We start from the raw sequence: 22,577 nt of genomic DNA, 5'->3' as shown, positions 1-22,577 counted from the left end.
CCGCCTCCAGGGATCTCGGCGTCCGCCCACGCCTCTCAGCAGCGGGGCTGAGGGGGAGCGTCCCTATGCGGGCCACCCCACTGAGTGCCTTGGGAGGTGGCGCCTAGGCCACGGCGGAGCCGCCCCTGCCGCTGCTCACCCGCCCTAGACGCCGCGACTTCTCCGTGGGGCCCGGGATCCCAGGCTGCGGCCCGGGTGTTAGTGCGGGCTCCCCCCGCCCCCACTCCCGGCGTCCGGGCAATTCTTCCTCCTGCCCGCAGAGCCGCGGAGGCCACTGCATCTCTGCATCGCCGCGAGAATCTCCCAAACTTCGGTGGAACTGTCCCTCTGCTTCGGGGACTCCTCAGCGGGGAGATGGCAGCACTGGGCCAGACCACGGTGAGTTCTGCGACCACACAGAAAGCAAAGGTGTCGGGGAACTTAAGTACCCACGGAGGTGGGACGGACCGTTGGGCGGCGGAAGGGAACGGCTTCTGAGGGGGGACATCATGACAGGACTCGAATGAGCTCGTAGTGACAGGTGAGAAGAGATGGGAGAAGTGTGTCAGGTCACCAGAATAGTTGCAATGGCAGCTAGACGTAAGGGTCCCATTGTTGGAGCGCAGAGGGAGTGCAGAGCAGATTAGACTGAGGAAAGGAGATCCTTGACGGACTGGAAGAGAAAACAGCCCTGAGTCCCTGCTCCTTCCTTCCTTCAGTCACTCAGTCAGTGTTCTGGATGCCCGTGGAGGGCAGGGGATGCAGGGACAGAAGGGGACAGGTTCAGTGCTTTTCCCCAGGTTTTGAAGCATCTATTACACGAATAAGATTGTCAAAAAAGAAAAAAATGTTTTACGGTAAATCTGGGGGGGAAGGGAAGCTGAATCAGAACATACATTAGAAGATCCACAAAGCAAAATTTTCTTTTGGTGAATCTGGAAATGAGACATCAAATCCCTAATGTGAGTATTTATATAGCTTTAGTGAAAGAGAAACTTAGAGGAAAATTTGTGGCCAAAGATGGTTATGTTATGGGGAAAAAATGGTGAAAAATAAATGAGTTGATAATTAACCTAATAGTATTTGAAAAAGAATACTAAAATGAAACCCAAAGAAAATGAAAGGGAGAATATTTTAGAGAAAAAATAAACTTGAAAACAAAGCCAAAAGTTACTTGAAAAGATTATCACTATAGATAATATTCTAATGAAATTGATTGTAAAATAAGACAGTGCTTCTCAATGATGATGATGATGATGATTATAATCTCCCCAAGGAGCTTTTTAAATTTTTTTTCCTTATAGACCCCCATGAAATCTTAGTACCAAGAATTTACTGTATATTTCTTTATGTACTGTGCTTTGTAATTAAAAACCATAAGAAATATTTTCACCCTCTTGGGGAAATATGCTCCTTGTTGTGAATGCATAGGCTAAGGAAAGATACGAGTAATATTAGCAATTAAAAAGATATACTACAGATAGAGCTGAAATAGAAAACTCAAACATATTCTGAACAACTTTATGCCAATATATGGAAACAAATGTCCAAATTCCTAGAAAAAAAAAAAAGGTACCTAAATGACTGATAAAAGAAATACAAGCACAAAATAAGCCAGTGTGTTCGTCTGCTCAGACTGCCATAACAAAGTACCACAAAAAAAGTTCCTCCTCTTATGAAACCAGACCTATAGGATGAGAGCCAATTTCTAATGACCTCCTTTAACCTGAATCACCTCTTCATAGTATAGAGTATACTATGTGACTGTAATGTGACATTATATATTAGATATATAATTAAATATTAGTCACATTAAATATTAGAGCTTCATAATATGAATTGAGGTTGGGGAACACAAATCAAGAATATATGATATATATAATATATAATAATATATAATGTCCAGGAAACATTAAATAAATGATACCAGTAGTTTAAAAAATTCTCACAAAGAAAGCACCAGACACAGATGATATTATACCAAATATACATGGAGCAGATTGTTAGGATCACATTGAAAGTATTTCCAAGATCTTGAAAAGAAAAGTAAAAACACACTAAGCACATTTTCTGAGGCTATTATTACCTAACAAACGAGTTAGGACAGCACAAAAATGGGAAATTACAGATCAGCCTCTCTCATGTACATAGATTAAAAAAAATTCTAAACTATATTAAACTCAATCTAGCAGTATTTACAGAAATCATGGCCAACTTGGGTTTATTTGTAAAATATTAAAATTGGTTTTATACACATTAATGTAGTTAATCATATTAATAAATTACTGGAAAAATTAAATTCATCACAAACGGTCAGAAAAAGAACTTAGATAACTCATTAATGATTTGTAGCAGACTAAGAAGAGTAGTGAAACTGCCTAATTTGTTAGAAAATGTCCACCAAAAGAAGTATTCTTTCTAAAATCAAGAATGCCTCTATCACATCTTTCAGTCAACATGTCATTGGAGAACTAGTCAGCACCATGTTTTTTGTTTTTTATAGAAACCCAAATGGCTCTACAGATATATTTTAGAATACAAGAGTTTAGCAAGTTAGATGAATAATCAATAAATTAATAAATGTGTCCACAACACCAATTAACAGTTTAAAAACTATTTTTTAAAATGCCATTTATAATAGCAGCTATATGTATATGTATGTAAATATATGTGTATATATGTATGCATGCACATAAGCAGACATATATTGGTATATATACAGTATAGAAAAGGCATGTGGCGAAATAGTTTAAGATCTTCATAGGGAAGTTTATATGAAAGCATTAAAAAAGACCAAACAAACAGAGCTATTGCCATGTTCACCAATAAGTGAGGCTAGATGACAATTTTAAATTCTTTCAAAGGTATCTATATATTTAATGTTATTGTAATCAAATATTAAGAGGGTTTGGGGGAGTGGAGTACTGATGATCTGATTCTAAGATTTACATGAAAGAACAAGTGGCTATAAGAAAATAAGGTAGATGATTTATATTGCCCCTGCTAGGACTTGCTGTAGACCTCTGTATGCTAGATTAGTAACCGATGCCCTGTGTGTATCATATTTGGCCAGGCTGTCTTCTGATAACAACCCCCCAATCTGATCATCTTAAAGTCACAAATATTTTCTACCCGTATTTCTCACTCTCCCACATATACACAACCACCTCAGATTCCCAGGAGGGCGCTGCCATTGGAATTGCTGTTGGGTCCACCTGAATCATATCTAGATTCTTAAAGTGTCTGTCCAGAAGTGGCACATGTACTTCTGTTAACATTTCACTGGTGGAATCAAGTCCAAGTCTGTCCTGAATGTGGTAGGGAAGCACAGTCCTTCTCTATGAGAGGAAGGGACAGCAAGGAAAAATAATACAAACATCCACACTATAATAATTGAGATAGTGTGGTATTCACACTATCAGTATAAACCAGTAGATGGATGCACAGAATGGATAAGAGAGCACAGATCCACATCCATACCTGCATGGGACTTGCAACACATCAGAGGTGACAAGCAAATCATTCAGAAGAAAATAGAACAGTCAACAAATCGCAAAGGATGGTATTGAGACATACATATGAGAAAACATGAAGTTAGATCCCTGGCACAAATCACACTTAACTAATTAATTACTGTTGGATTAAAAACTTCAGTGTGAAGTAAAATCTTTAAAACTTTTAAGATAAAGTGTGCCTCACTTTAACAGAAAAAAAAATCACAGGGGCGCCTGGGTGGCTCAGTGGGTTAAGCCGCTGCCTTCGGCTCAGGTCATGATCTCAGGGTCCTGGGATCGAGTCCCACATCGGGCTCTCTGCTCAGCAAGAAGCCTGCTTCCCTCTCTCTCTCTCTCTGCCTGCCTCTCCGTCTACTTGTGATTTCTCTCTGTCAAATAAATAAATAAAATCTTTAAAAAAAAATCACTTAATTACAATACAAAATCCTGAAAATCTTAAAAGTGAAAAATAAGCTACAGGCCAAAAGAAAATACCTGCAACAACTGATAAAGGATTTGTATCCAAAATGTATAAGGAATCAGTATAAAAAGTATGAATACCTGAATCAGAGAAGGTACAGTAAGAACAAGCATTTCATAAACAAAGAAAAATGAATGACCCAAAATCTCTTGAGCAGAAAAACAGTTCCATCAGGAATTATGGAAATGCAAATTAAGACCACAGTGAGATGTCTAATCAATAGATAAGCATGAAAAATTGTGACAATACCAAGTGCCATGAAGGATGTGAAACAAAGCTACTACGCTAATGACAGATGCATACCAATCTTATCAATTCCAGAATACCATTTAAGATATCACCAAAGGCAAGGGAAGCAAGGGAAAAATGAACTATTGGGACTTCATCAAGATCAAAAGCTTTTGCACAGCAAAGGAAACAGTCAACAAAACCAAAAGACAAATGCAGAGTGGGAGAAGATATCCGCAAAAGATGTATCAGATAAAGGGCTAGTATCCAAAATCTGTAAAGAACTTATCAAACTTAACACCCAAAGAACAAATACTCCAATCAAGAAATGAGCAGAGGGGGCGCCTGGGTGGCTCAGTGGGTTAAGCCTCTGCCTTCAGCTCAGGTCCTGATCCCAGGGTCCTGGGATCGAGCCCCGCATCGGGCTCTCTGCTCAGCAGGGAGCCTGATTCCTCCTTCTCTCTCTGCCTGCCTCTCTGCCTACTTGTGATCTCTGTCTGTCAAATAAATAAATAAATAATCTTAAAAAAAAAAAAAGAAATGAGCAGAGGACATGAACAGACATTTCTGCAAAGAAGACATCCAGATGGCCAACAGACACATCAAAAAATGCTCAACATCACTCGTCATCAGGGAAATACAAGTCAAAACCACAATGAGATTCCACCTCACACCAGTCAGAATGGCTAAAATTAACAAGTCAGGAAAGGAGAGATGTTGGAGAGGATGTAGAGAAAGGGGAACCCTCCTACACTGTTGGTGGGAATTGAAGCTGGTGCAGCCACTCTGGAAAACAGCATGGAGTTTCCTCAAAAAGTTGAAAATAGAGCTACCCTATGACCCAGCAATTGCACTACTGGATATTTACCCTAAAGATACAAACATAGTGATCTGAGGGAGCACGTACACCCGAATGTTTATAGAAGCAATGTCCAAAATAGCCAAAGTATGGAAAGAACCTAGATGTCCGTTAACAGATGAATGGATAAAGAAGATGTGGTGTATATATATACAATGGAATACTATGCAGCCATCAAAAGAAGTGAAATCTTGCCATTTACAACAGTGTGGATGGAATTTGAGAGTATTATGCTGAGTGAAATAAGTCAATCAGAGAAAGACAATTATATGATCTCCGTGATATGAGGAATGCGAGAGGCAGAGTGGGGGGTTTGGAGGGTAGAGAAGGGAAAAATAAAACAAGATGGGATCAGGTGGGAGACAAACCATAAGAGACTCTTTATCTCACAAAACAAACTGAGGGTTGCTGGGGGGTGGGGTATGGTGAGGGTGGTGGGGTTATGGACATTGGGGAGGATATGTGATATGGTGAGTGCTGTGAGGTGTGTAAGCCTGATGATTCAGACCTGTAACCCCTGGGGCAAATAATACATATGTTAATAAAAATAATTAATAAAAAAAGATGTTCCATGGTTTTAAATACCACTCCAAAAAAGAAAACAAAACTGCCTTTTTATCACTTGTAATTTGTATATAATAAACATTGGAAGATCTATTTTTTTTTAAAGATTTTATTTATTTGTCAGAGAGAGAGGAGAGCAAGCGAGCACAGGCAGACAGAATGGCAGGCAGAGGCAGAGGGAGAAGCAGGCTCCCCGCCAAGCAAGGAGCCCGATGTGGGACTCGATCCCAGGACGCTGGGATCATGACCTAAGCCGAAGGCAGCTGCTTAACCAACTGAGCCACCCAGGTGTCCCTGGAAGATCTATTTTAAACTTAGAAGGATATTTAGTATATATCACTCTTGTTTTGTGTGTACAAAAAATGAAGAAAATAAAATCAGTTAATGAATTTCTAAATGCTTTTTACGTTGCATACTGACTTTTTGCAATCACTTTTGACTCAGAGTTGTCCATGCCTGTGTTTTTTCCATGAAGCACAGGCAAGCCATCCCCTCTCAGCCTTCTCTGCATTTCTGATCCACAGAACCTGTGCACATAGGAAATGATTCTCTTGTATGTCACTACATTGGGGTGGTTTGTTACACAGCAGTACCTAACAGGAGTGTCCCTCATTTACAAAGGACTTTGGAATGCTTGCACAAACCTTCTTGACCTTCTAGATCCTTCCATGTCCATGGGTGTTCACACCAATGACTATTACTGTACTCTAGTCTCCTGGTTCCTGGACCTTCTCACCCACAGGGATGTCCTCATCTAAACCACCTCAGCTGCCTGCTTTGAGTTATAAAAAGGCAGGGTCTTGAGGATTTGAATGGCCATCTGGAGGGTTTGGGATAAGGGACAAATGGCAGCCTCATCTTATCCCCCATTCAAAGATCCCATGACTCCCACCTGGGGTTGTCAACAGGCAGGACACTGAGCAGAGCCGCAGGTCACAAAGTCACCATGCCAACCCTCCTGTCCATCATAAGGGACATCACAGGGAATTCTGCCTCTGTGGGGCAGGGGAAGGGCCACTAAGGCAGTGGGGCCATCTTCCCAGAGCCAGCCATTGGCCTCGTCTGCCCAAAGGGCAGGTACCAGGTGGAGGCTCTCAGAGCATCTTAGGGAAAGGGCTAGAGGGGACAAGGCCTCAGGGCACAGGTGTTGCGGGGAGACAGTGGATGAGGCAGAGGCCTGTGGTGGTTGGGCATGGCCAGCACTAATCCCACTCCTGCTCCAGGAGAGAGTGGGGCCTCAGGGATAGCTAAGAAAATAGGGAGCAGCAGCATCTGCGTCCCAGGCCCTGCACTTTCCCTGTTCCTGCTCCTGCTGCTGCCACCTCCATTGCTGAGCACAGGGAGCTTCCTGCACCACCTCCCAGGCTGGAGAAACTCCCACCAGGGCACCAGGTACTACAGGAGCAAGACAGAGAAGGTGAAAACCTGCGAGGGTGCCTTTGATCTCTACTTTATCCTGGACACGTAAGCAGCCCTCCCACCCTGACCTGGGGTACCCCCAGGGCACTTCTGACCCCATGGTCACTGCTGGCATGAAGGGGTTCAAGGAGACCCCAGCCTCTGGGAAAGGGGAGGTGGTAAAATTCTTGACAGACCCAACATAAAACCCTCTTTGAGCGCCTTATTCCTGAGATAGAAGGAAAGCCCCAAGAATCTGTTCCCTGAGACTCTTCCTTTTAGAAAGGAAAAAAGGCCACCATAGAGTTTCTGGGTGGCTCTCAGTCCCTCCATCAGCATGGCCTAGTTCTGTAATGTGAATGCCCTTAAGCAGTCGGAGGGGCAGGTGATTGCTAGAAGCTCCTCCTCAGCACTTGTTAGAAGCTATCTATAGGTCTAGGTTTTTGTCTGTTCTGTTTTTTACCCAAATGAGTTCTGTTTTTATAGGACCACAGAGATTGACATGTTGCTTCCATTGGGCATTCTCATAGTATCACTGATTGGGAAGTTCTTTTCTTTCATGCTGCTAAGTGTTTTGCTTCTTTCTTTGACAACTTGGAGACCACTTTTCTGAAAGTGTGCACTTTCAGAATAGTTTGATCTGACCAGGTTTTGTCCTAGGAAGCTGTGCTATGCATTAGACACTTTGTGGCCCTTAAGAAGGAAAGAAGGTGGATCTTCATGCTTGAAAAGATTGCAAACATTACCTTGGTTCCATTTTCAACTTCTCTAGTAGGTTGAGAATGAACTTTACTAAATCCACAGTAACAGTAACATGACTGTCAATAAAGTGTTAAAGCACTTTTTTGATTTCCAGAGCCCATTTTACTGCACTTTTGTCATTCTCAAAGCCATCCTGGGGGAAAAAAAGCGTCCTGGGATGTAGAGTAGGGAAAGCATTTGCATTTTTGATCTCCTAGAAAGGTGGGAGGCATCTAGAGGTTTCATGAAGTAGCTTCCTGCATGCCCTGATTGCATCATCTTAGGCTGTACTGCCTCTGATTCCTTCTATTCTCCATGGAGGCTACTGACTGGGGAGATGTATGCCCGGTCCACCAGCATTTAAGGAAAGCCAACAGAGCTGGAAGCTACCATGCCCACTGAATAAGTCCCTTCACACTGTCCCATGGAGGGACTTCTGAGTTGTCCTGAGCAGATTGTGCCTCACTGGTACCTGGCATAGCCCAGAGGGATGGTGGTTTCTCACTTGGGCATTGGGGTTGGGGCATGGATGGGAATTGTGAGGAAATGAAGTTTCCCTTTCTGTCAGTTTTTGCAGAGAATGGCATTGAGACCAAAGGGCACCCTCTGGTGCCATCCTGTTACAGTGCCCCAGTCCATACCTCTCTTTCTGCTATTATGCCCAATATAGGCACAGTCCAACCCTGCAATGGATATGAAGGGCTCTTGGCACAGGTAGAATATAAAACAATATTAATTGAGCACATGCCAGGCAATGTGTTGACCACTTTAAGCCTCATCCTGCTTGGAGGAGCAAGATCTATTTTTCTATTTGGGGTAATGCAACAGATTCTGGAGAGTCAAGTGATTTTCTCAATGTCATTTAAGCTAGTTTGCTGCACAACATTAAACAATAGGGGTTGGTCTCTTCTCTCTCCCAAAGAAGGTGTGAGGTGGGGGAATGAGAAAGCATTCTAAAGAGGTGGTCAGGAAAGGCAGGGCTGATAGGACTATGAGGAGGTTTGGGGTGGGGACCATGTTTTTGAGCAGAGGAGGTATGTGATTGGAACCTGTTCTAAAAGGATCATAGTTCGTGGACACAAAGAGAGCAGTGAGGAGCCAGTGCAGAGGTCCACAGATGACCTGATAATGGTATATACCAATAAGGTAGGGGTGGTAATGATAAGTGGCCAGATTCTACATTTAATTTGAAACTAGAGGTCATAGGAATCTAGACAGATTGGATGGGGGAGACAAAGTATGGCCCTAGACTGGGGGTAAGAGTAAGGTAGGAAAACAGCTTCATCACTGAATCTTCCTCACAACTATAGATAAATGTTATTATCCCTATTTTATTGATGAGGGAGGGAGGCTTCTCAGGGCAGGGAATTAGGCCCTTAGGTTTGGCATTGCCTGATTCAAATCCCTCAGAAAGACATGGAACCAGAATTGACACTCTGAAATGTCTGATTCCAAACCCCATTTCAAAGACTTCAAGGCTGGGTAAATTTCTGAGAATACCTGTGCTCATCTTAAATATAAAAGGAATCTGAGAAGAGTAAATGAAACAAGATGGGATTGGGAGGGAGACAAACCATAAGTGACTCTTAATCTCACAAAACAAACTGAGGGTTGATGGGGAGAGGGTTTTGGGAGAGGGGGGTGGGGTTATGGATATTGAGGAGGGTATGTGCTATGGTGAGTGCTGTGAAGTGTGTAAACCTGGCGATTCGCAGACCTGTACCCCTGGGGATAAAATATATGTTTATAAAGCTGTAAAAAAAAAAAAGAAAAAAGAAAGGATGAATACCCAAGTTTTGTAGCAACATGGACGGGACTGGAAGAGATTATGCTGAGTGAAATAAGTCAAGCAGAGAGAGTCAATTATCATATGGTTTCACTTATTTGTGGAGCATAACAAATAGCATGGAGGACAAGGGGAGATGGAGAGGAGAAGGGAGTTGAGGGAAATTGGAAGGGGAGGTGAACCATGAGAGACTATGGACTCTGAAAAACGATCTGAGAATTTTGAAGGGGTAGGGGGTGGGAGGTTGGGGGCACCAGGTGGTGGGTATTGTAGAGGGCACGGATTGCATGGAGCACTGGGTGTGGTGCAAAAATAATGAATACTGTTATGCTGAAAAAATAAAAAAACTAAAAATGAAAAAAAAAATTCAGTGGAAAAAATAATAATTAAAAAAAAAAAAAGAAAAAGAAAAAGTCAACATCCCCAAACCCAAAATTCGAATACTTCAGGAAACAGTAAGTAAATGAAAAAAAAATATATCAACAGGCATTATTATAAGCAAACAAACAGGAGCCACCAAAGCTAGCTCATTTAACTGATAATATATTTACCAAGTTTTTTTTTTTTAATTCTAGTTAACATACAGTTATATTAGTTTCTGGAGTAGAATTTAATGATTCATGACTTACGCAGAACACCCAGTACTCATTTTATTTACCAAGTTTTTCATTATTTTTCATGTAATTTTATTTTTTTATATAAAGGCTATTAATTAAATTAAAAAAAAAAGGAATCTGTCACCTGTAGGAAGGTCTTGAAGGTTTGCTTCCAGTTTATTCATTGGATTCCTTATTCATTTGGTCATTCATTAGACTGAATAGGGTGAAAATGAGTGACTGTTCCAGTGTGCCTGCCTTATTGGTATGTGAAAGCCAGGGAGCTCCAGGCAGAGAGAGTGGCCTTTGCAAAGACCTGAGCATTGAGGCTCTCAGGGGATCCCAGAGGATCCAAGTGTAAGGAGAAAGAGGGGGAAGGAAGAAGACAGGCTGATAGGGGTGGGAGTGGTACTTAACCTTAAGGTGAAGGAGGAGGTGTGTACTTCACCTTAAGTTCAGACCTGTAGGAGTTGTATACTTCACCTTAAGGGTAACTGGGAGTCCATAGATGGAGGGCTCTTATCAGATGAGAGATGGATCAGATCTATGTTTTTGTTAGAGCCATTTGGCTTCCTTGGGGAGCATGGGTAAGAAAGAGTGAAGGATGGAAGCAACAGCTGTAGTGAAAAGGGGAAGGTCTTGGGAGTTCCCAGGAGGCCTGAAAGGCTAGGGAAAAACGGATAAGATCGCAGGGCAGATGTGTCCCATGAAAGGAGAATGGATGGACTGACCCCCAAGGCAGCTCCTGCCTGTGTGGTATGGATGTGGAAAGAGAAGCTGATATAGAGGGGAGAAGCAGAGTTTCAAGATCCATTCATTCTAAGGACATTGGAATTCTAGACATTGTCACTGTGGGTGCATTGGGGATGGGAGAGGAGCTCACAGCCACCTTCCCTGGTGTTAAAAGGTAAACTGAGGCACTTTATCATTTTTAAGGATTTGAGTGTGCATAGATTTGAATCAGGAAGCTCAAAAGCCCAGTTGTTAGGGACACTCCACTGATAGGAGTTTTGTATAGAGAAGATGTGGAAGAAAATCAAAGAAATTATTCGAATAATTATAGTTTAAGCAGTTGCCTTATTTGGGAAAGCCAATTTCGCTACTTGTGTTTGGTGTGCATATGTATGCTTTCAAGGCATTAGAGCCACCTCAGTACAATGGCTCTTTGTGTTAACACTTTAATAATTCCCCCCTTTTGGTCATCCTCTCATACAGGAGAGACTGATCAACAATTCAGTATGATGAGCACTGGGTGTTATATTCAACTAATGAATCATTGAACATTATGTCAAAGACAAACGATGAGCTTACCTCGGCTAATTGAATTTAAATTTAAAAAATTGATATTAGTGCCACTCTTAGTTACCATTAGGGTTAAATTGTTCTTGTCTTGTCATGAAGCTTGAGGTAATGATGTCAGATACATTGGAAGAATTGTTTTTGCTATTTATCTGTTCATCGTTTTTGTTTCTCCCAAGTGCACTGAGACAATCTGATGTACTGATGATGGTTGCAGACATATATTAAAGACCCTTGAAAGAATATAGCACACCAGGGAGACTACCACGCTGACTATCAGGAGGACACTAGTAAGAAACTGAAGAATGTTCCTTAGCCAGTGCATACATGAACAAAACCAGTTGGTATCAAATAAATCAAAGAATATACCAGAAGAGACATCCACCTGTTTAGTTAAGTGGCTTGTTTATTAATTTCTCATATTTTAATGTGTATAATATTAGTGTTGAAATAATTACAGCAGGAAGTAATTGCTATGTCAGAGACTCCTCATTGTTACCCTGAGTCTTGTATCTAAAACAACCTTAACAGCTTGAAATAATCCTTAAAACAGGCACACTTTGAAATTTCCTCAAGAATTTTCAGTCTAGAAGTTGAGTTGGTAGTTTGTTTCCTACCATTGAACCCATCCCTTAGTCTTGAGAATAGGTCAGTTCAGTTAAACAGTGATGTCTCATTTCAGGAGATGGTATTGTAGGTGCACTTCCAAAGTTTGACTTATACCATGTCAGCAATCAGGTATTTAATTCGAGGCATTTCAGTGAAAACAGTCAATGATTGAAGCAGACTCTGCATAAGGTTCTGAATTCAGAGAGCAGCCAGATGAGAAGACTTCTAGACATTGGGCTCCTAGATGTTGGTTCAAAGCATCTTCTGTAAATGATTGTCTCTGGTGATGTTACTGGGTCCTCAAGTAAATGTTCTGAATGGCCCACACAGCAAGAGACACAAAAATTGTCTGTGCATGAGTCATTGTGTTGATTTCTATGAAGTTTCATATCAAGTTACCCAGCTCAGTTTGCAGGGCTTTGGGAAAAGGGCAGTTTTTGTTCTTGGTAATTCCTAATATAAAGGTGGAAGAAAATTGAAACCATTAGTTTGGAGAGTTGGAGACAGATATTGGAGAAAAACAATAATTTAGAATCCATTTCATTTTACAAGTAGATAACAACATTCAAAGTTTAGACCTGTTCAAAGTCAGTGAACAGGTCTAAAATCTGATACCCATCAGGGTGTGTTATAGTTTCTACTGAAAATACTTTTTATCTCTACAATTACTCCAATTTCTACCAGAAACTATCATAGTAAGACTAATCTGTTTGCAAAACATGTCTAATCCTATTAAACTGGGCATGGTTATTTTCGTAAGTAGGGCAAGAATAGTGATTTAGCATATAATCTCAAATACAATATTCCAGTTAAAGCTTTGGTGATAGCGAAGGGGATTTATTGTCTTTATAAAGTCCATGTTGTTTTCTTAAACCTTGTCATAACTTAGATTACATTTTTAAAAGCTTTTTTAGGCTAAGAAACCAGACTAAGCAGTTGCCCAATTTTGTCCTGTAACAAGAACAAATTTTCATTGAACTGATGCAAATACCTATATTGTCATGTAAAATAAGATTACTCAAGAATTTCTGGATAATAGAGGGGTCAGATAGAAAAAGACAACTACAGTTGACCTTTGAACAACAGGGGTTTGAATTGTATAGGTCCATTTATACATAGATTTTTTTAAATATAAATACTGGACATCAGTAGAAAGAGACATTACATTTCTCCTCATCTGCATCCAAAGTTAGCAAAGCTGGATCCTTAAATGATGCCCATTCCTTCCTCCCTCCCTCCCCTCCCTTTCTTCCTTGTTTTTGGTTTTGGTTTTTTTTTTTTTTTTTTTTTTTTTTTTAGTTTAAATTCAGTTAGCCAACAGATAGCACATCATTAGTTTTTGACATAGTGTTCTATGATTCATTAGTTACATATAACACCCAGTGCTCATCACATCACATGCCCTCCTTTAGGAGCTCACAGAGTTCTAGTGGTGCAATCAGTTAGCGGGCAGTACTTATACCACTCCTTGCTCTCTACCCAGGAATATGGGAACCCTTCTTCCTTTTTTTTTTTTTTTTTAATTTATTTGACAGAGAAAGAAGTCACAAGTAGGCAGAGCAGTAGGTGGAGAGAGAGAGGGAAAAGCAGGCTCCCTGCTGAGCAGAGAGCCCGATGCGGGGCTCGATCCCAGGACCCTGAGATCATGACCTGAGCCAAAGGCAGAGGCTTAACCCACTGAGCCACCCAGGTGCCCCGGGAACCTTTCTTCCAAGCAAAGTCTGGGGGAAGACAGAGCACTTTTAATCATCTCTCTAGGTCACTTGCTCCACCTGACCCCTCTTATGTGGTTGTAATGCAGTTCCTACTTGCAGGAAATTATGACAAGCCTTAAGCCTCCAGTTCCCTGGTGGTATTAGTTACCCAGCCCAGAGAATTTTCAGCACCGTGAACAGCACCCTCTTGCTAGCTACTGCCTGCTATCCTGCACCTGGTGTTCTGTTAGACCCCCATCCCAGTGGTCCTTATTCTGTAGTCCTTCGCCGACTCTGGCCAGTGACTGGACCCACCACTTTGGCAAGAATGCCTCCACAGAACTGGTTTCTTTATGCCTCTCAGTTAGGGACCTCCATGATCTAAGCTTCACGTAAGAGGGCCAGGAACAGATCAGAACCCTGCTGCTTGCTGTTCCAGCCTTCCCTACATCTTTCCTCCACCTTCCCTTCACTTCTAGTCATTTGGCAACTTCTACCTTACTTTTAAATCACAGTGTGATTTAAAATACAGTTGAATTTTGAGGGGAGGTAAATTTATATGTGAATTTTCAACTCCGCAGGGGGTTGGCACTCCTAACACCCATGTTGTACAAAGGCCAACAGTATTCCATTTTTGTTGTAAAAAGTTTGCTTTAGCAAATTGCTATGTTATAGATAGGTTAAAAGAGAAGAGAAATGGTGCTTCTTAACTCTGGAAAACAAAATGTAGACAAAAGAGCAATTTTTCAAAGTCTTACAAAATTATAATCATCCTTATCAGTTCTTTCAGTCCTGTGTACTTAATTATTGTTAATAGTTTTATGAATCTATCATTCTCTCCATTAGAGTTAAAAAATTCTTGTAGTATAACCAGCTGAAGGTATGTTCTTAAAGTTATCAAAAACCTGTATTCGTGGGCGTCTGGGTGGCTCAGTGGGTTAAGCCTCTGCCTTCAGCTCGGGTCATGATCCCAGGGTCCTGGGATTGAGCCCTGCATCGGGCTCTCTGCTCAGCAGGGAGCCTGCTTCCCCCTCTGTCTCTGCCTGCTTCTCTGCCTACTTGTGATCTCTGTCTGTCAAATAAATAAATAAAATCTTTAAAAAAAACCTCTATATTTGTCAGCCCCTTTCATGAATCTCTTTGAAGAGGAAGCACTTTTGCAAAAGCATTAGAGTAAAACAGTAACTGTAAATGTCAAAAGACTTAAAAGTAGCCAATTGGAAAGATTTCATGAGAGTCTGTTACAATGAAATTGACAAGAAAATTTTATTTTTTCTGACAGACATTTTAAGATAATAATTAGAATTATGACTGATAACATTATACCAACACATATCAGATTTCTAGAAATTTCATACAATTTCTGGAACACATATCAGTAACATATATCCATACTAATATAACCTAAAGAAGGTTTAGCATCACTTATTATTTGATAATGCTTCCCATGTAATTTGACATGTTAAATTAACCTAATTAGTCTAACATGTATCTTTTATAAAGAGAGGGGAAAAAAATCTTTTGAGATGTTCCAGGGACCTTCTTATATATATCAAAGTTAATTCAAGATGAAAAGGACTTCATTTAGAATTTCTATGGGAAGTTTATAAAAAATATCAAAAGGTGATCTGGGTTAGCTATTCAACAGAAGTGACAAAGATTTCTAAGGCAAACTAAAAAAGTTACATAGTTGTTAAAAAAAAAAGTTTAGCTCTTTTAATATAGAAGGCTCAGTACCCCAAGTAATCAAAGACCTGATAATGATAACATGAAGCACAAGAAATTATTCTGGTAAAATGAAATATATTTGCTGTCAAAATAGATTACAGGGTAAATAACAACCTTTCTTAATCTCTTATTAAGAGCACACCAATAGTTTAAGAAAACTTTCTGTTCAACAAAAGAAAGAGAATTACATTTTAATTTTGCATAGGTATACCATTGACATTAAAGCTTATTTTTAAAACCCAACAATAAATTCATCATTTTTCATCAGTTTTACTAGATAAGATTTTCTCTTGCTTTCTGCTTTCTACTTCCATTTGGTTTTTATCTTATATTCCTCTTTTTTTTCCATTCTAAAATAACCATCCTCTTTAGAACAAATTTACTTTCTTTTCCCTTAACAAAAGTTCATTTTCATATCTCATATCTTTTCTTAACAAAAATACTTTCTGTTCTCCAGTAGAGAGTCATTTGTCTTATGATTTGTAGTAGTTTTAATTGCACATATTGATTAAAATTATTAGCCCTTGGAAACTTTATTTACTAGTGAAAACTGAAAGGTGAGCTATTATGTACTCTTCTCCCAGCATTCTGAAGATTGGCAAATTTATGAATACATTTCATAATTTCTGGAAGTATATTCTTCCTCACTGTAAACTTTTCAGTGTTGCATACAACATGTTTATTAAACCCAAATAGCTTTAGTTCCTCTGTAATAAAATCCCAATGTAGATAAACTTATGTTGAGTAATTAATATTTCCATGTTTTATCTTACTTGGAAATTGACATAGTCATTACTGAAGGAAAGAGGAAGGGCCTCCTTGTGGGTTTCTTGAATTCATATGACATAGGAAAGACATGAATTGTCATAGATCTAGAAAAAGAGTCCAGACTAGGCATCCAACTCTTTCACCCTTTGTCATCAGCAGGATCTTGACCAAGACACTTAGTGAACCTCACATTTGTGAATCATAAATTTGAATTAGTACAGAACTATAGAGTATGTATGTTGGACTGCAAAGATCTTTGAGCCCTGGGCTGGTAGAGCACATTTAAGAACTTCTCATCTAGACAGAAGGGGATATCATAAGGCTCCACCCCCATTCAGCATCTTCACTATCCAGGAACTAAGGTGGGAACTGATGAGTAAGAAATGGAAAATAGGGAGAGGAAGGATCTGTGGCTTTCCTTGCTGGTCAGCACATGATGGCAACAGAACATCAGTGTCCCAGGTCTGTTCCTATCTCTCCTCTTGCAGTGGTGTTGGAATAGGCCTTTCATGTCCAGAGTGGCTCAGCTTTGAAGGATGGAGGAAAATAAAATTGTCTGAGTAGCACATCCTTCCTGGCCTGAGGTGTAGTCCCCTATTGTGAATGTCTCTTCTTGCTCTGTGAGTGCTGGAAACCATGAAGGTGTGAGTAGAATTTGTGTGTTGTCATGAGGGATGGTTGGCAGGTCAGACTTAGGCTTACAAATGGATCCCCAATCTAAGGAGGTATGTAAGGGTAGCCTGATACCCAAGAATCCAGAATCCAACAGAGGATTACAGGACTGGCTTGGGCCACCTTCTGAGGCTGGATCTGTTGGTTCAAAAAGGTATATAATAGAATGCGGTGCCAAAAGCCCTGCCTTGCACCCCACTATAAAACTTTAAAGAGTAGATGAGGAGCATACAGCTGTTAATAGCTATTCCAAAGGAAAATGGGGAACCAAGAGAGCTAACATGTCAGAATCAGAATGTGTTTTCCAGCAAATGCATCCTCCTTCATTTCTTGTCCACCTACTATAACCACCTACCATAACCAAACCAACCATCCTGGTTTGCCACCCAAAGTCCTTCCTCCCTGGAACTCACTTGGTCCCAAGCATGTGCGTCTGGTTATTCAACCTTCCCACCATTCACACTGATGAAAATCACCACCAGGGTGACCTAAAGAGGTCACCAAGGGTGCGTGGCAGACTTCAGTTATGTGGGATAAGGAGGAGCTTGCTAAAGGAGCTATGGGAGGTATTGGGCAGAATCTTCCCACCCAATGTATATGCCTCTTCTGTCTGACTCAAGTCTTTGTTTTCAGGTCAGAGAGCGTGAACAACAATTGGAAGGACATTTACACATTTGTGGATAATGTGGTGAAGAAGTTTCCAAAGTAAGGCTCTCCATGCTGCAGGGTATTTTCCTCTGCCAGGAAGATACACAGCTGCTTAGATTCAGTGGACATGGGAGTCCCTCAGGCCAAAAGCACAGTGCTCACAGTGGTGTTCTGAAATAGGAAAGAGGGAAAGTCAAATTGTCCATTGCTTCTCAGCAGATTTTGCTGGCTCTTGCCTGAGAGGTGAAATTAAAGGGGACATAGTCTGCTTCTGAGAACCTTACCAGCTTGGAAAGGAAGTTAAAGCACACTGACCAGTAGCTCAGTAACTAAACACCTGGTTAAATGATACCAATGGCCAAGAGAAAGGGACAAAAGTCTTACATGGCAATATAAAGGTAAAAGCAAGAATTCCTTGAGGAAAAAGTCAAGGATAATTACCTAGGAGATGTGGAAATTTGAACTAGACCTTGAAGAATGGGGAAAGCCAAAGTAACAGGAACCATTAAGAAGATGTCTTGTGGAGGAAATGGTCTGTTTGGTGGTAGGATAGGTTTAGTCAGGAGAAGGCTTGAAGATGAGGCTGGACCAGTCAACTTGGAGCCAAGAATATAGGGGCTCTTAATGCCAGGCCACAGGGCTTGAATTTCCTGCTGAAAATTCCTACTTCCTATAGAAAGTACAGGATTCTTGAGTAGGGGTCTCACATGATCAAGGATGTGCTTCATGAAAAGAAGTCAGTTACTAAGTGGATAAAATTAGTTGGAACAAGAGCCAAGAGCAAATAAAGAGCTCAGCTAGGGACCTATTGTAACAATTTAGCTCAATGATACTGAGGGTCTACAGAGCAGAAGACAGTAGCCAGAGGATGGGAAGGAAGGGATGTATATAAATGGCTTCCAAGAAAGAATAATTTCTTTGGCAAGAGAAGGAGATGAAGAAGGAGTTAGGAGGGAAGGGAATGAAGGTCCAAAGAATGTTACAGTAGAAGAGAGGACAGGGGCGAGCCCTGCATGCAGGAATGTGAAGGTGTTTATCTCCTTGTGATATGTTGTGCATGTGCCTCTTTGTGTGTGTGTATATGTGCATGTGCATGTGGAATGCATTCTTTAAGAATGTATGAAGGGAGCAGGATGCCATCTTGGCATTCTATTCTGAGGAGGTGACACATCTTACCAGCCTCAAAGTTTTTCACTACATTTGTGGGAACTTCCAGTGTTTGGGAAATGGACCTGAAATCAGAAGAGTTATAGTGGGAACTGTAGAAACTGACATAGACTGCCTCTCACTGGCTGCAGTGAAACTTTTTTTTTGGGGGGGGGTGTGTTTTGGAGGTTTTTTTTTAGCTTTATTGGCATCATTTTGAGCCTGTGTTGATGGCTTCTCACAAGCACATGCTTCCTCCCTAGCTTGAAAATGCAGATGTCCTTCATTACCTACTCCACACAGGGCCACACTCTTATGGAGCTCACCTCAGACAGGTAAGCACTGATTGGATCCCCCATAGCAGACATGAAGAGCCAAGTCTTAGGGACTGCCAGGAAGCTGAAGTATTCCCTGAAGCCACATTGGAAAGGCCAATGGAGTGCAGGCTGTGCTGGCTTGAGGTCCACTCATTGTGCACCCTGACTCCCAGATCTGGCTCCGTAGCCTTCTCTGAGCCCTGGCTTCCCTGACATTGGCAGATGATATTTTGCTAGACCATCTCCACCACTCTAAGCCCTGACCTAGAGCTGTCCTGAATGCTTCCCTCCATGCTATTTGATTTTTGAAGAATGCACTATATGTGAGGACTCCTAGGATTGTATGGAGCAGATGTGCAGGTCCTTTATGAACAGTGACCTGTGTTGTGTATCACTCTCTGCCCTGGTCCAGTGTGGGAGGAGGGGTGGATGGGAAACAGATCAGACACAGGAAGGAGGGGATGGGCAGCATCGAAGTACTGATGTTTTCAGTGGAGGGGTTTTGCTCCCTTGGTTGCTCTGAGACAAGAGAGCACATGAGTAGGGTTCTGAGCACAAGGCTGGGATAGGGCACTTGAGAAAGGCATTATGTGCCACATCCTAGGTGGACCATGGTGGGCCCAGCAGTTTACCCAGAAGTCTGAAAGTGGAAAATTATGGCAGTTAAGATTCTCATGAACACAAATGGCTGAAACGCAATTTAGAGAGGGGGGATACATAAAAGAGGTTGAGCACCCTTAGGACTGGATGGACCCAGGATTTGGAACATAGAGCCACCATTCAATACCATGGAGACAAACCAAGAGCAGCAGAGTACTGATGTCAGTGCATGGAAACAGCACTCTGATGTCTGACTCCAGGAGAAGCAGGGAGTGGACTGGCTGCTCCAAGCATTAGTGGAGGCATGGGCTTGTGCATATGTGTGGTTATATGTGCATATATGTGTTAGAACAGATAGACCTAAGTGCATATGAGGTGGAAGAAAGCAAGTCCATCAGGGGTGATGCTGGCAGGTGGCAGAGAGATGCAAGACTGCTGGGCAGGGGGCTCTGGTGGAAGAGCCGTCCTTTGGGGAGGGGAAGACTTCTTCTGCCTTCTCCAAGGTGAGTGTCTTGGGGCCCAGATGTGAGAAGCTGTGTGGGGGCTTAGGGAAGACCTCCTGGTCCTCTCTGGACAGAGAACATAGTGACATCTTCCCCAAATGAAGGTACAGGAGTAGCAGTGTGCCCAGGGCAGTGGAAATGATGAGTAATTATGTTTTGGCAAGGGAGTAATATTTTAAGAGGAGTCTGTCTGAGGGTGATAAGAGCCTGTATTCTTTCCAAGTTCAGAGCTAGGAGTAGGGCTGGAGAGGCAGCACTTCCTTGGGGACATTGGGGCAAGCAAGTGTATGCCTGGCCAGGGGGCTCCTAGGCCAGAGATTAAGAAGGGATAAGAGTTACCCCATATTTGAGGGTTCAGTCAAAAAAACCAAAAATTTTCCAAAATGTGGCAAGAAGAAGGAGAATGATTCTGCTGGGCTGGCTAGTGCCTGGTGTGGCTCCACTGGCCACAGGTCCCAGGCCTCACCTCCTGGACTGGGTGAGCTGGGCAGGGCTGGACCTGGGGCTTTTAAGTCTCCCCCACAGCAACATCTGCACTTCCCACAGTGAGAAGCCTTCTCAGGGTCCATACTCTCCTAGACTGACTGTGCCAGCCCAGATTGTCACATGGGATTGGCCTGAACCTAAACACCCAGCCCCTCCTGTGTCCCCATCCCACCTATGAGATCTGCCTTCACAGCAGTTGTCTGGCCACAGACCCATGGCTGCCAGGGGATCACTCCTCAGGGCCACTTCCCCAGGCTTTGGCCTTTTTCTTCAGGAGCACATGAGCTCAGGAGCCCCAGTGTACTCACAAAGCAGCTTGCTACTTCCTTTAGCACCATCCAGAAGGGAAAGAAGCTTGGGGGTACTGGGTCAACCCCAGGGGTCTGTGGCAGGGGAGGATGGGACAGGGCAGGAGCATCAATCAGCAGGATAACTTTTCCAAACTCAGCCTTAAATGTTGGGAGGATAGTGTGCCTTCCTGAGGGACCTGGTGACTTCTAGCATCCCTGCCCATCACATCGTGAGTGGGATTCACAGTGACACCTCCATGGGTGTGCCCCACATTCGCCGTGGATGGTCAAGGCAAGGCCTTGGGGGTCCCCCAGGTCTGTGTGCCTGAAACTGTGACGAGTGCAGAGAAAGCCAGGCCATACCCATGGGACTAGCAAAGCAGCATCTCCCACCCTATGCTCACCCAATGGGAGACAGCAGAGGCCTGAGCATGGCCTGTCGATATCAAGGACAGGGGGCTGAAGGTCATGACCAGGCTACTTGACTTGTGTCCTGTCCCAGCCAGACATGTACACACGGCACAGTGGCTCCAGAACGGCTTGGGGCTGCCTTTAATATCAAGACCAAATTACACTTCAACCACTTTTCTGATTTTTTTTTTTTTTTTTTTAGAAATGAAATAAGTGATGGTCTCACTAAACTCCAGAATATAGTGCCTACCGGAGCCACAAATATGCAGGAAGGATTTAAAAAGGTACCGAATCTAGAGCTCTGAGGACCTCTGCTTTATGGAGTTCTTAGAGTATTCCTGGGTCCTCCCACTGCCCTCCCCCAATATTCTTTCATTTCCTTGCAGGCAAATGAGCAGATTGAACAAGAAAATGCTAAAGGTAAGTTTCCTGATGACTTCACTATGGGCAGGTGTAGGGGCAGAGCAGGCCTGGGCCTCAGGGAGGTCTGGTGCAGACCCTGGTCAGCCCCTTACTATCACTGACTCTTGGAGCAAGGTGCTGTCCTCTCTGGACCATGGCTCCCTCCTCTGTGCATTGAAAATAAAAAACATCCCTAGTGATGTGTCTCAGAGTAACATGGGGCCATATGTGTACCTTCTAAGTTCTTGGTAACTGAGAGGTGCTTGAACTACACTTGGGATGCCTGAACAAGAAAATGGAAAAGCCAGGGGACGTAGAGCAGACAAGATTCCATTTCCCGAAAAAAGTGATGGATTCCCCCCTTGCTGCCCACACTTTGTCTCCATTACATTTCTGGTCCTGGCTCTTTTCCCTTCCTTTCCTTCCCTTTGGCTGATATCATCCTGTGACTGTGTTTCCAACACTGGAAAAGGCTGTGCTCTGCCCAGACCATCTTCATCTAACATCCTGGCTGAGGCTAAGGCTCCTTTTCCTTCCAGATCTGGCCTTCTAGTCCTCCAGATGCTCGTGATGGCAGGTGCTGAGGTCTGGGCACTTATCCCTTGGAGAAGGAGGTATGGGGAGCAGTGTTGTGGCTCCAGCAGCCTGCAAAGAGAGTCATTTTCTGTGCCCCTACCAATGGGGTCACTCCCTATTTCCCCTGCAGGCAACAGTGCTACAAGTCTGATTATTGCTCTGAACACAGGACCACTGACACAAAAGGCATTTGAGGAGACTAAGTCTGAAGTGAGTCCAACCAATTGTTACCAGCATTTTGTTCCACATATTTGGTACTTTGTACTCAAAAGTTCTTTCTCTTAGGCTGAGAAGGCTCGAGA

At 42.4% G+C, this 22,577-nt stretch overlaps 2 long non-coding RNA genes across 2 annotated transcripts; both read left to right on the top strand.

Annotated features, from left to right (window-relative positions):
- The first annotated feature begins 77 nt into the window (after positions 1 to 77).
- Positions 78 to 22,473, top strand: LOC125084253 (uncharacterized). Its single transcript, XR_007122565.1, has 6 exons — positions 78 to 378; positions 18,954 to 19,025; positions 21,500 to 21,581; positions 21,684 to 21,717; positions 22,239 to 22,313; positions 22,406 to 22,473. It is a non-coding gene; the product is annotated as an uncharacterized LOC125084253 (long non-coding RNA).
- LOC125084767 (uncharacterized) lies at positions 6,603 to 17,557 on the top strand. Its single transcript, XR_007122695.1, has 3 exons — positions 6,603 to 6,689; positions 6,829 to 7,069; positions 17,530 to 17,557. It is a non-coding gene; the product is annotated as an uncharacterized LOC125084767 (long non-coding RNA).
- Positions 22,474 to 22,577: the final 104 nt, after the last annotated feature.

Source organism: Lutra lutra, chromosome 14, assembly GCF_902655055.1.
Source record: "Lutra lutra chromosome 14, mLutLut1.2, whole genome shotgun sequence".
Classification (NCBI taxonomy): Eukaryota; Metazoa; Chordata; class Mammalia; order Carnivora; family Mustelidae; genus Lutra; species Lutra lutra.
The sequence above is the reverse complement of the archived record's forward strand: the minus strand, read 5'-3'. Positions and strand labels throughout refer to the sequence as shown.